We start from the raw sequence: 13,921 nt of genomic DNA, 5'->3' as shown, positions 1-13,921 counted from the left end.
ACAACATGCTGTGCACCACTGGGGGTTTTCTGTAAGGATAAGTGTAAAAACATCCCTTACCTCTGCAGAGTGGCCATGATGTGCGATGCATGGACCTTTAGATCAGAGGTTTGGGTTCTCAAACTGTGGATTTGAGACCCTCAAGTGGGTAGCACAGGGGACTAAGGTGGGTCACGCAAGTCACTTGGCTGTTGTGGTGCATTACAGTTAAAACAATGAACATGGGCAGTATAAAACCCCTGGTTCATCCGTGCTGTAAATGGTGTAAAACGGTGTCACATCCGTGAAAGCACAATAAATGTCATTGTTACTTTTCTTAATAAACTTTTTGTCTAATGCACTGCAGTAGCCAAGTGACTTGTGTCATGACTTGCGAAGCCTACAAACAGCATTATTTTATATAACTCATAACTCATTACTCCATTACTTATTTTGAAAACCAAAGCACACCCACACATCAGCTCTGAGAGCTCGAAGCGTTCTTATATTTTTCACCATGCTCGCATCCACTTACTTTTGGCCGTATGTATATGACATGATTTAAAAAAAAGATATTTTTGCACAGCCCTAATCATCAGCACAGATGACATCATGCGAACAAGCAAAGTTGCTGATGGCGAAGTAATCCGGGTAAGGTTAGGGGCTTTGTGAAACTGTGGTGCAGATTAAGGTTTTGCAATCTTGTATATTTTCAGGCATGCAGAAATATGTTCGCGCAATCACCAAGTTTCTTGTTCTATCTCATGTTTTTTTCTCTCTTCCTGCAATCTATCAGTCTCGCACACTTATAAATTCACACACATACATGGTTAATCTGCCAGCTGCCCACAATAGCACCAGAAAGCCACAGCGAACCTTCTGTTTTGTGTCAGTGCATAACATTCTCATGAGTCTCGTGCCCGCACAAGGAAGCGTTTCGGTGCTGTTTGCAGAGTATTCATTTGTGTAAACTGCAGGATATGCAAGCTTTGCTCTCAATAGAGACTCTTCTCTCCTCAGTTATGTAAACAGTTGTCTTTTTTTCCCCAAGTCATTTATGATTGGTATGGCCTCAGTCTCTGTGTGTGCGTATAAACTGAAACAAGTGTGCGGCCAACAGTGGCTTTAGAGGTGTACGGTGCTAATTCCAATGTTTTAACCCTCGCCTTGGTGTGGTTGCTGCTGAGGGCAACAGGAAAGAGCAGAGGAATGAGATGTACTGAGGTAAGAGTAGGAAAAGAACGAAAGAAGAAAACAGAACAAAGATGACCAACACAAAAAAAAGCAAAACAACTGGATGTTAAAAGTCTCAATGCCAAACAAACCTCAGTCTTAAAGGGATAGTTCACCAATAAATTAAAATACTTTCATCTTTTATTCACCTTTATATCGTTCCAAACCTGAATGACTTTCTTCTGTGGAACACAAAATTAGATTTTTAAGTACACTGGCAACCAAAAAACAATGGCCCCCTTTGACTTCCATTTTATAGACACCCCTGAGACCTTTCTCAAAATGTTATGCGATATATGAGGGAGAATAAACGATGACAAAATGTATATTTTTGTGTATCCATTTATATTATCCCTTTAAATTAGTTTTTAAAATCAGACACTCTTTTTATATAGTGATAGTGATTTTTGAACATGTACTAGATTTAGAAAAGCACTTTAGAGCCTTTAAGGAAGAGATTTCGCCCTTATTTTCCGATGCGTTTTATCTTGTTGAACACAAATCTTAATGAATGTACTTTCTTTTTTTACTATAATAACTAATGACCAAATTTGACTTGGGCCATGTGACTTGTGCACAGGTCAGTACGGTCAAGTCATACGGGTGCTTTGTGTGAGAAATAAAATCCAACCGAATTTTTTCATTTGTGTGAGGGATGCACCGAATGTTCGGCCACCGGAAATGTTCGGCAGAATATAGCAAAAACCAAAAGAGAGAGAGAGCGAGAGAGAATTAATAGGCTTTAATGAGAAGTAATGAGCACAGTCACTTGTGTAAAGAATCTTTGAGGAGATAATGAGTAAATATAGAGAGGGGCAGCCAGGTACATGTGACAAAATGATAACAACACACTTGGGTAAAGAAACGTGAAGCTTTATTACTGCCAAACATTTTGGCAGTGCGTGCATGTGTGTGGAGCATTTTAAAGTGTCAGAGAAAGACACAGCACGAGACTTGCCGCACGGAAGTAATTTCCGAATGAAAGCGTCTTTACCGGTCGGTAACTTTACTTCAGACGGAAGCGGGCTGTCTGACAGTAGCCCCGCCGCTCGCGACATCCTTTGACATCATACAGTGGTCATGTGCACACAGTTCCCTGTACTAAACAACTTGTCAAAGTATGTTCTGTGAACCTTCTGAGAGAACAGTAAGCTTTTGTGGGCGGAGTTTGGAGGAGAGACGTGAACTGAAATGGTTGTCAGTCAGCATCAGTCAGAATTGCTTGCATTGGATGTTTTTTTTTTCTCAAATCATTTTGCAATGTAGCCTATAATAATCCAAGAGTTTTATCTCATAGGCCTAATGTGGAATGACACTTTTTAATGAACTTTTTTGTTGTAGGGGTACAGAGTAACTTGCATTACATTCTTTTAGCAGTCAGTTATAGGCCTAATTAATATAGGCTATTCATGAAGGGAGAGGGCTCAATTTTTTGTTTGAATTTACTTTGTTTTGCTCAATTTTATATTAAGTTGTATTGTATTTTATTGAAAAGCAAGACAAATTATAAAAAGCACATTTTGACTATTCAGTTTGTGCAATAGTGAAAAAAATAGCTTAATAAATAGAAGAAATGCAAAAAACCATGTTCGGTATTATTCGGCCTTCGGCTAAGTGTTTCACATCATGTTCGGCTTCGGCCAAGAATTTTCGTTTCGGTGCATCCCTAATTTGTGTTAGTTCTCATGTGAAAACCAATTGTGAAAACTAAGATTTGTGGGATTTGTTGGCACAAATCCTAAAATATTTTTTTGTCTTTTATTTAAAGTCATATGAAAATCATGGTATGAAAAGGAAAAGCCCATGCATTCTTTTAAGTATCTTCTTTTCTATTTCATGAAATAAATAACTTGCAGCATTCAGTAAGTAAATAGTGACATTTTTGGGTAAGCTTTTCCGTTAAAATTGCAAGTAAAGTTACCCCCGCATACTGCACTGGCAATTTTTCTTCCATTCACCTAAATTGTGCCATGCACACAAATCTGACATTATGCCACCCACACAGATCTTGTCATTTTTTTCCTCTGTTAGCCATAAAAGTGCCATGTTTCATCTAAACGATGACTTCTGTTCCGTTAGGGTTTGGTAAATCTTTTAAGCTAGCTCATGTATGGAAAGATGCATCACATCTAAAAAAGAACCATCTGTTTGAATCACTTTTCTCCATTATGAGATTTAGCCTCTTTAAGAAGGCTCTGCAGGTTTTGAGAACAGATTATAGCAGCAAGTTTTATGAGAATTGGAGCATTCATGTAACATGTTCCTCATGCCTACATACTTTACAAGCTTTACATTTAGCTTCACACATATCTGAAATACTTTGCAACATCAGAAGCAGCATTGATTATAGTAACAATTAGAAATTTATTTTATCATGAAAACATTGTTCATAGTGTGTTTAATGTGGTTAACATTGTGGAAGTAAATATTGACTGATTCACATTCTTTCAAAATAGGGGTTGAACGAGCTCAGATTTTTTAAGTCAACTATTACAGGGTTTTTCCTGCATAGAGAAATTGGAGGCGGCTGCCTCTGTCAAATGTCGTGCCGCCTCAGGCTCTCGCCAAAATTATGTTGAGTCTTCACAAGAAATGCTGCGTGTACGTGTGCGTGTGTGGCACCACCTCCGCCTCATTTTGAGCCAGGAAAAACCCTGTATTATGTGATAAAGGTCGCGTCGACTAGTCGATGATGTAATTAATAAATAAAATAAGAGCTAGGGAATGTTTTGCTACAAGATTAGAAGGGTGTGGGCAGTAAAGCTGCAAGTATGGTCCGGCCGTCCGCACGGTGTAATTTTCTTCATCAGGATGGTCCGCGGTCGTCCCCACACCCCATCTGCGTGCAGCGCATGTTTTGAGAGGTGACGCGTACAACAACGCATGCACAAGAAAAGTGCACTAGTCCACTAGGGGTCAATACACACACAGAAAGTGTGCAGTGTGCCGTTGGCGAAGAAGAATGATACAAAACCAACATGCTGAAACCAAGAACAGTTAGGTGAGAAGCATATCCTTTTCCATACTGTTTGGTTGTTGTTCTTGTTGTCTTGCTGTTTGCTCGGATTGTTTGCAATGGCGACTGACTTCCTCTATCATTAATTTGCAGTGGGTCTGTGAATGACGCGACTGAGCGCTGTCCTCTGATGGTCTGGTAGAGCACACATACTCATTTGTATTGCGCATGTGTCGAACTCGGACGTCCGCGCTTAATCCATGATGATAAAATAAATTAAGAGCTAGTGAATGCTGCTCAAGAAGCTGTGCGGACGGGTTTGTGCTCAAGACGGACGTGGAAAGTCAAGTATATTTCTGGCTTAAGACACTCATGTGTGCGGGCTGCGGGAGAATGGCGGGACTCCCACAAAATAGCCTCTAGTTTTAAAATAAAAATAAACTGTTGTTCATCTATTGCACAAGAAATAAACTAAAATAAAACTATTTTAAAGCGCATGGTTGGTGGTAGCGGGCTATGCAGTAAAAGAGCAGTAGGTGGATCGCTATACAGCAGCCTAACATTACTTCAGATCTGAAGGGTACAGACCAAACTTCCCTGACATTAACCACAAGTCAACTGTCACTAATAGATGACACAACAGAAAAATGTGTTGAGTTTGTTTGTGCGGCCTATGACTTTAGAACAACGTCAATATATTTATTAGCCCAATGATGCTTGGTTTTATCATAGCAGACAAAACAAAATGTGGCGGTGTTTTCAATATGCGTTCTTCCGTGTACTTGCCTTTCCGTCTAAACGTCAACAGTCACAGATGTTATTGACTCATGCTTACAAGAGTGCTGATGAAGTTTATATGACTAAACGAAAGGTTAGCAGAGTTTCCCGCACACCCTTTCTCTATGTGCTTGGTGTGGGTCTGTGTGCGAGCTCTCGGTGCGATGAACGCACATGTTCTGTACTATGGTTCTGTAGTTGTAACTCTGTGTAACAGCAACAGTGTATTCTCCCATATTTCTGAATTTGCGCCGAATTGTCTAAGCTATACGCGATATACAATAAAGCGATCACAATAAAAAAGCGCTCATAACACAACAACACATTGATGAGAAGAGCAACAGCTGTAACGACAAACAAGTTATATAGCCAAAATCACCTCATATATCCGCTCTTCAGTGTAAATGTATGGTGATTTTGTCAGATGATGTCGCGTTTATAAATCAGGATTTTAGCAGCAGTAAAAGTAACAGTTGGTTGGATGAAACATGAGGTGTTATTGGGCTGTGTTCAGTCAATATTTTATACTTGTTTTATATCTGACAACAGAACAGATAATAGGTGAAAATAGCATTCAGTTGCTTTAAAATACAACATAATGTGATAGATCAGAGAGTAGAAGCGAAACATTTCAAGTGCCAACACTGGACCAAACGCAAGTGATGATGTCACAAATATGCTAATTAGTGTGTAACGTCATCAGCGCCACAGTCTCTCAAAATCCTGTGGGAAACACTGACATCTCACAGTAGGGCTCAAACGATTCCTCGAGTAACTCGAGTAATTCGAATACAAAAAATCATCGAGGCAATTTTTGTTGCCTCGAAGCCTCGTTTAATCCATTTAAGTACAGTACACGCGGAGCACTGTGTTTCCCCACGGATCGTTATTACTAACGCACAGCCCGCTAAACTCTATACATGTGACAGGGCTCTCAAGTCTCACGCATTCACTGTGAGACACACGCATTTGAGTCTGTTCACACGCTCACACGTATTTCTCATGCTGATAAATAAGTGATAGCTTATTGAAATGGTGAACTGCTATTTTACTTCGTTTTTGTCTATTTTGCGAGTGAAACTTGTTTTCCAGCTGCATTGAGTCCATAAAACTAGATTCGGATTAGTGGATGCCAAATCATGTTATTTACACATGCCATCTGTCTGTTCTGCGTGTCTGCGTGAAGGAACTGCACAGTTTAATGTGCTACACACGTGATGCTCATACATTTGTCTGCGTCTGCGCTGAATGAGGACATGAACTTCACCTCCAGAGTTGCTCTGAGAGTTTATTTCAGAACATTTTACTGAGTGAAGCTAACATACTAAAAAATAAGCGTCTTCCAATGACGTTTCCAAAATAAAAGTCCGGTTAACTCTGTATTTTTAGGTGGACAAATATATTACTATTTAATAGTAAAAAAAGAAACTAAAACTAATTTAGATAAACTAAATGCATAAGCTGAAGTTAGTTGTTTACCTTTGAAATTATTCTTTCTATTTTTATTAATGTTTCTTATTTATACATTTGTATTAGGCCTATATTGCATTTTGAATGTAATATGGCAATGGAATGTACTAAATGGGTTTAGTTTTCACAGATATTAAGCTGGGTGGGTGTTGTAGGGAGTGGGGGGGCTTGTTGGTTGTGGTTCGGGGCGTTTCATTTGTTGGGACTGTGTGGGTCTGGTCTGGTTGGTCTTGTTTTGTGGTCGATGTCGGACAACAGAGGAATAAAGTTAATTATGCCATTACTACTTTTCCCTGGTTGTTCCTCTGTTGTCTGTTGTTGATCGCGGAATGGGACCGGGTTGGACCTGCACGGTTTCGGCGGGTGGGGCTTCCTGGGTCGCGGCTCGTGGGCTCTCCCTGTTCTTCGTGGACGTTGCTCGGTGGCTTTGGTCGGGGTCACTGAGTGCAGCTATGACACGTCAGAGGAGATCTGGCCCTCCCGGCTGAGCCTGGTTTCTCCCGGTGAGGGTTTCTGCTGACTGTTTCTCCGCTGAGCCTGTTCTCCCAAGGTTTTTCATTTTCATCATTGGAGTTTGGGTTCAACTCATAATGGGGTTGGTCCGCACAGCAGAGCCAGTGGCAGTGGTTGGCTTGCTCACACGGAAGAGAGACTGCATTTATTTTGAATGTTATTTGTTAGATATTATTGGTATGTATAAGAGGGAGGATCTGGGCTTGGTCTATAAAACACCATGCAGGGACTGTGCCTGGGTGTTGTACCTTGTCTGTGGTGTTTTCTTATGTTGCGTCCTGTAAAGGCTGCTTTTGGAACCAAGGTGGAGGCACATTGTGAAAAGGCGGCTATAAGCCGGTTAAATAAAATAATAATTGAATTGATTTGAATTGAATTAAAGAGTAAGTAGCATGAGATCATGAAAATTACATTTCATGCAGTGTGTTATGTTACCGTGTTTGAAAGTAAGCTGTCTGCCAAGTTGTAAGTCCGAAGGTGAATAAATAACAAAGTTATTGGCTTGTAAAAATGGGAGTCGACTCTGAATCATGCAAACAAGACATGAGCTAGTCCGAGTCTCTAACCGCCGCGTATCTACGTCACTACACATAGTCCCCGCCTACGTTTGCTGGGACTGCCGCGAAAACTTCACTAGTCTCCTCCCCCAAAACACTGTCGCTCGTTCGTGATGCGTGTGTATCATGTCTAGAACCTGTGTTCTACTTGTGAAACTAAGTCCGTCTTATTTCAACTACCAAAGGAAGAACTTCTGAGGGAACAATGGTTACAATTAATTTTTCAAACGATACCAAAGGAGTATAAGCCCAGGGTTTTACTGTGCGCGCGTCATTTCACCGAAGATTGCTTCAATAATCTTGGCGCGTTCACTGCAGGATATGTGAAACGACTATCCTTGAAAGAGGGGGCAATACCAACCTTATTTGGACCTGTTAGCTCCACCGAATCACAACCTGTAAGTGTGAATATTTATTTTTGTCTTAACTTCAAGAAATATTTGTTACCTTATGTCTGTGTTTAGCTAATGCATATAACGCTATCATTAGCATGTACGTTATTTCTGGGGTATTACAGTTTGTTTATCTTGCTATTAACTAGGCTAATTTAATTGTTCAATCTATTAACTCTCAAAGTATTTATTTCAAAAACTGAGTCGAGTACTATCTGTATTGTAATAACATCTGAAGATACGAACACCGTACACTGTATGCCGTGTCAACTAGTCCAAGTATAATACTGTTACAAGAGAATTGTAAATGTCCTTTTTCTTACTGGCATCTGCAGAAGGATCAATTAATTTTCCAAATACTTTCAACGTTTATGAACTACTAATAGAATGTTTTATGAAATAATTTTTATGACTCCAACCACCTGTAAACCGTAATCCAGTAATGATGGTAGGCGTTCCATTTGCGACACATGATGAACGCGTTTGACCAATCACAACAGACTACACCATCTGACCAATCACATGACACTAGGCTAGCGGATAGGAGGGGACTAGACGGATGAATCGCGGAACGAATCATTTGAGAGTCAGACAAGAAGTATGGTAAGAATAACTGCCTATTATTACGATATAATAGTGTTTTTACACCTTTTATGTACATAAACTTGTTGTTGGACACTCCATAAACCAAAGTAGGACCTTAAAAATCATATGCTACTTACTCTTTAATGTATGCAATTTCAGCAATAAATATGTAAATTTTTCTAAAAAGGAAACAAATAAGTTGTTCATTTTAAGAAACCTGTCTTATTTTCACTTGTATATTTAGTATTGCTCTTTAATAAAGAAAAAGTGCTTATTATCCGAATACCCGATTAATCGATGGAAAATCAGTAGAAAACTCGATTACTAAAATAATCGATAGCTGCAGCCCTATCTCACAGTAATGTTTTGCTCCAAATACCATGAACAGGTCTTCATATTTTACAAGTTTCATGTCTCAATACAGATCTAAGCATTGAATAAAAATCTATGTGTTAGTTGCCACAGCAAGCGGAGCAAATTATTGTATTATGTTTTTTGCTCAGATCTTTTAAATACTCACTTCTAAGTGACACCCTGGAGAAACTTGGAGCATTACTAGAAATGTTGGAGTGGTTTTGTATTTGTTCTCGGGGCCAAACTCTCCCAGCTGTGATCCATTTAACCTTTTCCCAGAACTTTGGTGACATCATATAGGTCAATGGTGAAGCTGAAAGAGAGTATTTTTAGAAAGAAAGTTTCCATTTTTACCCCATTGAGCATGTGGGGGGGGGGTGGTGTTTAGCGGATCCTTGCGTTTGTCTTTTTCTGTTCCTTTTTCACTTTTTCATCTGGATTGATGTGTCAGTGCTTGATAAGCACATAAACACCCACTCTTGTATTAATAATGAAAGACTTATCAGTCTTTCCTTTCCTCCTTGCATGTTCTCCTAATCCAGTGCATTAATCACAGCTGATAAATGGACTCTGCTCTTGTCAGAATGCGGTCACATGCGCAGTAGAACATTTGAGCAGAATCATGCCCACATAATCTACCGTAGCTATTTTTTAGGCATGTTTCAGGTTAACACTGTGGGTGCTTTCATTTCTTCATTTGTGTAATGAAAAGCCCAAAATCATTTCACGTTTTTTTTTTAGACTTCCAAGAAATGGGTACTCAAAACTTTCCTTTCCTCTCACATGTCATCATTGAAGGGAAATATGAGAAGTATGGCAAGAAATATGTTAATACCTTGTTTTACGGGACATGCGTAACTATTCTCCCATCTAGGGCTGTGACGGTGGCCGTGACAACCTCACCACCGCTGTGGTAAAGTGCCATGACGGTGGCGAACTGCTACCGGAGGTAGTGCATGTCACTGACAATATAGGTGTAATAAATATTAGAGTTGCGATAACCATTGCTAGTTGTAGCCTTTCAGTTGTGGATGGTTTTATTTAAAAGATTTTACTTTAACAGAAATTATTGGCATACGTTTCCGTTGGTGCGTTCGAGCGCGGGCCTGCATGGCAAAACCCAGGTTATTCTGCGCGTTTTGCAATCTTGTTGTGAAATGAACAAATACGTAAAATCAAAACTGCTATGACCCGCTTGCTTAGTGTTGGAGCGCGCGCAGGTTTTGCCGCGGTTGCGGAGAGACATCTATTCATTTGCGCTCCTGTGTACATCTTCTGAACGCGCATTTAGTGCAACTGTACACATTTTAATCTGGACAATGTCAACAAGTAAGTTTCACATCAACGAGTCGGAAAACGTTTTTATGGCAATCTGAATAGGAAAGCCAGTGTAGGTTTAAACAGTTTGTTTCAAATGGAATTGTTAAGGGACTGTAAGGGTTAATACGCCACTGACTGAAGTTACTGCAACAAGAGCTTTTTTATTTAGTTATTTAGCTTTCTTATATCATTTAAGTTTTCATTATTTACTGTTGTTTATTTAAATGTTTTATATGCTGTAGTGTGCCGTTTCACTGATGGATTTACGCGTTAAACATTGACTGATGTTTCATCCTCATTTATTTCAGATATCATATTTCAAGTATTTAAATAAGGTCTATATTTCTCTTCCAGTCGTCATGTGATTGCTACACGCAAATATAATAATATAAATATTATTTATATAAATAATATATATTTCTCAACTTCTCAACCTACTCCCATCCTGGTGTATTGTTGAGATGTTTCTGAAAATTAAATGGGATTGTTTGTTTTTATGTGGGTTAGGACTGTGTAATTATCGATGATGTAATAAGACCTGGGTCACAAAATGTGTTTTGGTCGAAGTCTGGAGCACTGATATAATTGTTTTTAATGTTTTGGCAGATGTCCAAATCATCGTCCATCACAATGTTTCACTGTAGGCATTGTCGATGCCAATTTGGTAGACATCGCCCAACCCTAGTTTGTAACATCTGCACCACTGGCATCACCAGTCCAAACTTTTCTAACAAGTTTTTCTAAACACAGACCATTTCTGCTGTTGCATAGCCCTGCCCCCAAACTAATGCCATTGGTTGAATCAATGTTTGCTGTGTTTGGCTTATTCATAGTTGGGCTTATTCATAGTTGTTTATACATGTGAAATCTGCTCTCTTTTTTATTTGTTGCGCCTCATTGTATGGTATTGAAAGTTGAAAATTGCTTGGTACTGATGATATTGCTTAAATGTCCTTTCATGTTTCTTTTATTCCATCAGCAAAAAAAGTGCTGATAATAACTTTGTCTAATAGTTATTTTCAGTTTTTGTCTCGCTGGTCTTGTGATCTCAACATGATGGCTTCCATGAGTCAGCTTCTTGTAGAATTTTAAAGCTGGTAGTATGTAGGGTTGGTAATAGACATATGCCCGGTTAACCGAAAATATATATCACGTGATTTATGCACAACTTGTGAGTGAAGTATGGTAAAATGCTGCTGCATCCGAAAGCCAGAGGGCGCTCTCGTGCAGAAACTCCAAATACGCACTGCAGAAGAAGACCATAACACACGTAGTAGTAGGAAATGCCTAAGGACATGTTTTTATCACCGATCCTCAAGCCTCCTCAGGTATTTTTATGATAATAAAGTATATTTATAATGATCATGTTTGACGGGTGTTGCTTTTTTAAATGCACGTTATAAGCGACTCAAACTCGCACTGCTTTTAGATCGAGCAGCATTTCCTACTGATCCCAGAGCCGTGCTTCACGGACAAGCTACGCATCAATAAAATAAACGATACCTTGCATTATTGCAGCCAGCTCGGTTTCAGCAGGATTTGGTGGTAACCGCGGTTAACCGGGCACATGTCTAATTTGGAATCGAAAGGCTAGGAATCGGATTGGAATTGATAGGAATAGGAATCGGATACTTGAAACTAACATTCCAATTCCTCTTCTCAATTCTTGTGTGCATATTTTCAGAAATGCGTATGTGTTCACTTGTGATCTGCTGAAATCTCAATAAAAGCCCTTATGAAAATGAACCATTTTTTAACCATGGTAAGCACAGGAACCACAAATTTACCATAGTTTTGTTTTAGTAACTACAGTTTAACCATGATGTAGTTAAATTGTCGTAATAAAAATGGTATTAAATCAGACAAAACATGGTTTTGTGTATGTAAACTAGTCAATAAGCAGGCCAAATGACCATACAGGTTGATATCTAAATGTTTTACTTCAACTGTGGAATCAAAACTGGGAATCGATAAGAATCGAAATCGTTAAGCGGAATCGGATTCGTAAACGATGAAATTCAAACGACACCCAATAATATAAAGCTAATGAAATTATTCCTTCTCATTTAGGAGTGTAGATGTTTTCATACATATTTTGAAAAATATTTCATAAAGCAATTGTACTGATACACAAATTAAGCCCTCATTTTTGCTCTCTTAAAGGTGGGGTAACCGATTTCCGAATTATGCTTTAGACAACTGAGTCGGGCCGAGTACCAAAACAACCTTGTAGCCAATCAGCAGTAAGGTGCACAGTGCACGGGACGGACATTAGCTGAGCCGAGCGCTGACGAAAGCGAAAGATGGGGGTATGGGTGTGTCTGTTTTGGTGATTTGAACATCAACAACGGTTAAGAGAAATCGGACACCCTGCCTTTAACCCATAAAGTCGCGCTAAAATCAAAACAGGTTTTTTTAAATGGCATATCGCAGTGATCTATTATAAATCATTATAATTGTGTTGGTCATCATTTTAGTAAAATTCATGTGCCCTCATAATCTTAAATCAAAACCAGAAACTCCCCCCCCCCCAAAACGACATTCCTTCTTTGCGTGACATAAATGGAGGGGAGACTATTAATTCTCCAGTGCCAGGCTTCCAACAGGCCACTTAATTCCAGAAGGTCAAAATCAGGCCCTACCCTGCAGTTTTTCAGAAGCCGTCGCACTTAGATATGTCTAGTTGAAAAACATCATCACCACTTTTGTTTCATGCCGCCTTCTAATGGCTAATTTCAAGAGAATAACAAATATTGTCATTTTTGCTTTGAATATGGATTGCTGTGTAACACACTGGGAGAATGGTGTGCTTCTCATAAGCTAAACGGAATCTGAGTTATTTAGGGTCAGAGTTCAGAATGTGAATTCATGTAGCTGTCTTAGACAGGTGCTGGTTTTATTCAGCCTGTTCAGAATGCGTATGGATTGTTTTTCTATAACAATAGCCTACTCGCCATCTGAACTGTAGCTCAGAGAATGTTTTACTAAACTTCAGTAGCTCTCGGCATTCCGAGTCGGTGGCGTTGATCCCTTGTTCACCCAGCTGACTCTAATGGTTTTTCCCACCTGCTAACCCAGCCACCGAGACACCGGGTAGGGGGAATTTCACGCTAGTGCTGAATGTGTTGTGAAACTCAGAAACCACACAAACACAGATGCTGGGCAACCGTTAGGCCCTTTAAGCATTGATGTGTGTATTTTACTTTTTTGCAAGAGGAAGACGGCTTACAAAAGTTATAGATGTTGTGTCTTGCATGGTTGTCTAGAAATGCAAAACCATCGATTTAAAAATCAGAAATAGAATTAGATAGCTCTGTATCTTATCGTGATCTCTTTAATGTGACACATATTGTGATGTTTGTGGTGGTACCCTGCCCTGCCATATTATAATACTGCATGCATCTAAATTACACACATATTTTGTGCTTATCTGTGTGGTTAATGACTCAGTATTAGCTCTTTAATTGTTCGCACAAACCCAGGGCTCTATTCATATATACATGCAAACAGAAGCGCTAGAGAAATGTGGGTGTAAAGCTTCTGTCTGCAGTGCATGTGGCTTTGTTTGTTTTCAAGGTGGCTCTGAGAAGAACAAAGTGTTTCTCACACAGGAAAGAGGTTGAGGAGGAGCTTAAACACTGATTCACATAGAGGAACATAATGGCATAATTTAAAATACCTGATACAGAGAACTTCAGGTATCGGCTGAAACAGGAGCCGATACTATTTTCATAGACTGCTGAAATTACCTGAAACTGGTTTTATGCCCGAAAGAACACAAAAAA

The 13,921-nt window shown here is 39.4% G+C and overlaps 1 protein-coding gene across 5 annotated transcripts in view; it reads left to right on the top strand.

The window, feature by feature from the left end:
* rapgef2a (Rap guanine nucleotide exchange factor 2a) overlaps positions 1 to 13,921 on the top strand; it is a 50,999-nt gene that overhangs the window by 2,073 nt on the left and 35,005 nt on the right. The gene's annotated exons all lie outside the window — the stretch shown is intronic.

Source organism: Triplophysa rosa, linkage group LG4, assembly GCF_024868665.1.
Source record: "Triplophysa rosa linkage group LG4, Trosa_1v2, whole genome shotgun sequence".
In the NCBI taxonomy this organism is placed as follows: domain Eukaryota; kingdom Metazoa; phylum Chordata; class Actinopteri; order Cypriniformes; family Nemacheilidae; genus Triplophysa; species Triplophysa rosa.
Note: the sequence above shows the minus strand (reverse complement) of the source record. Positions and strands in the feature narration are given on the sequence as shown.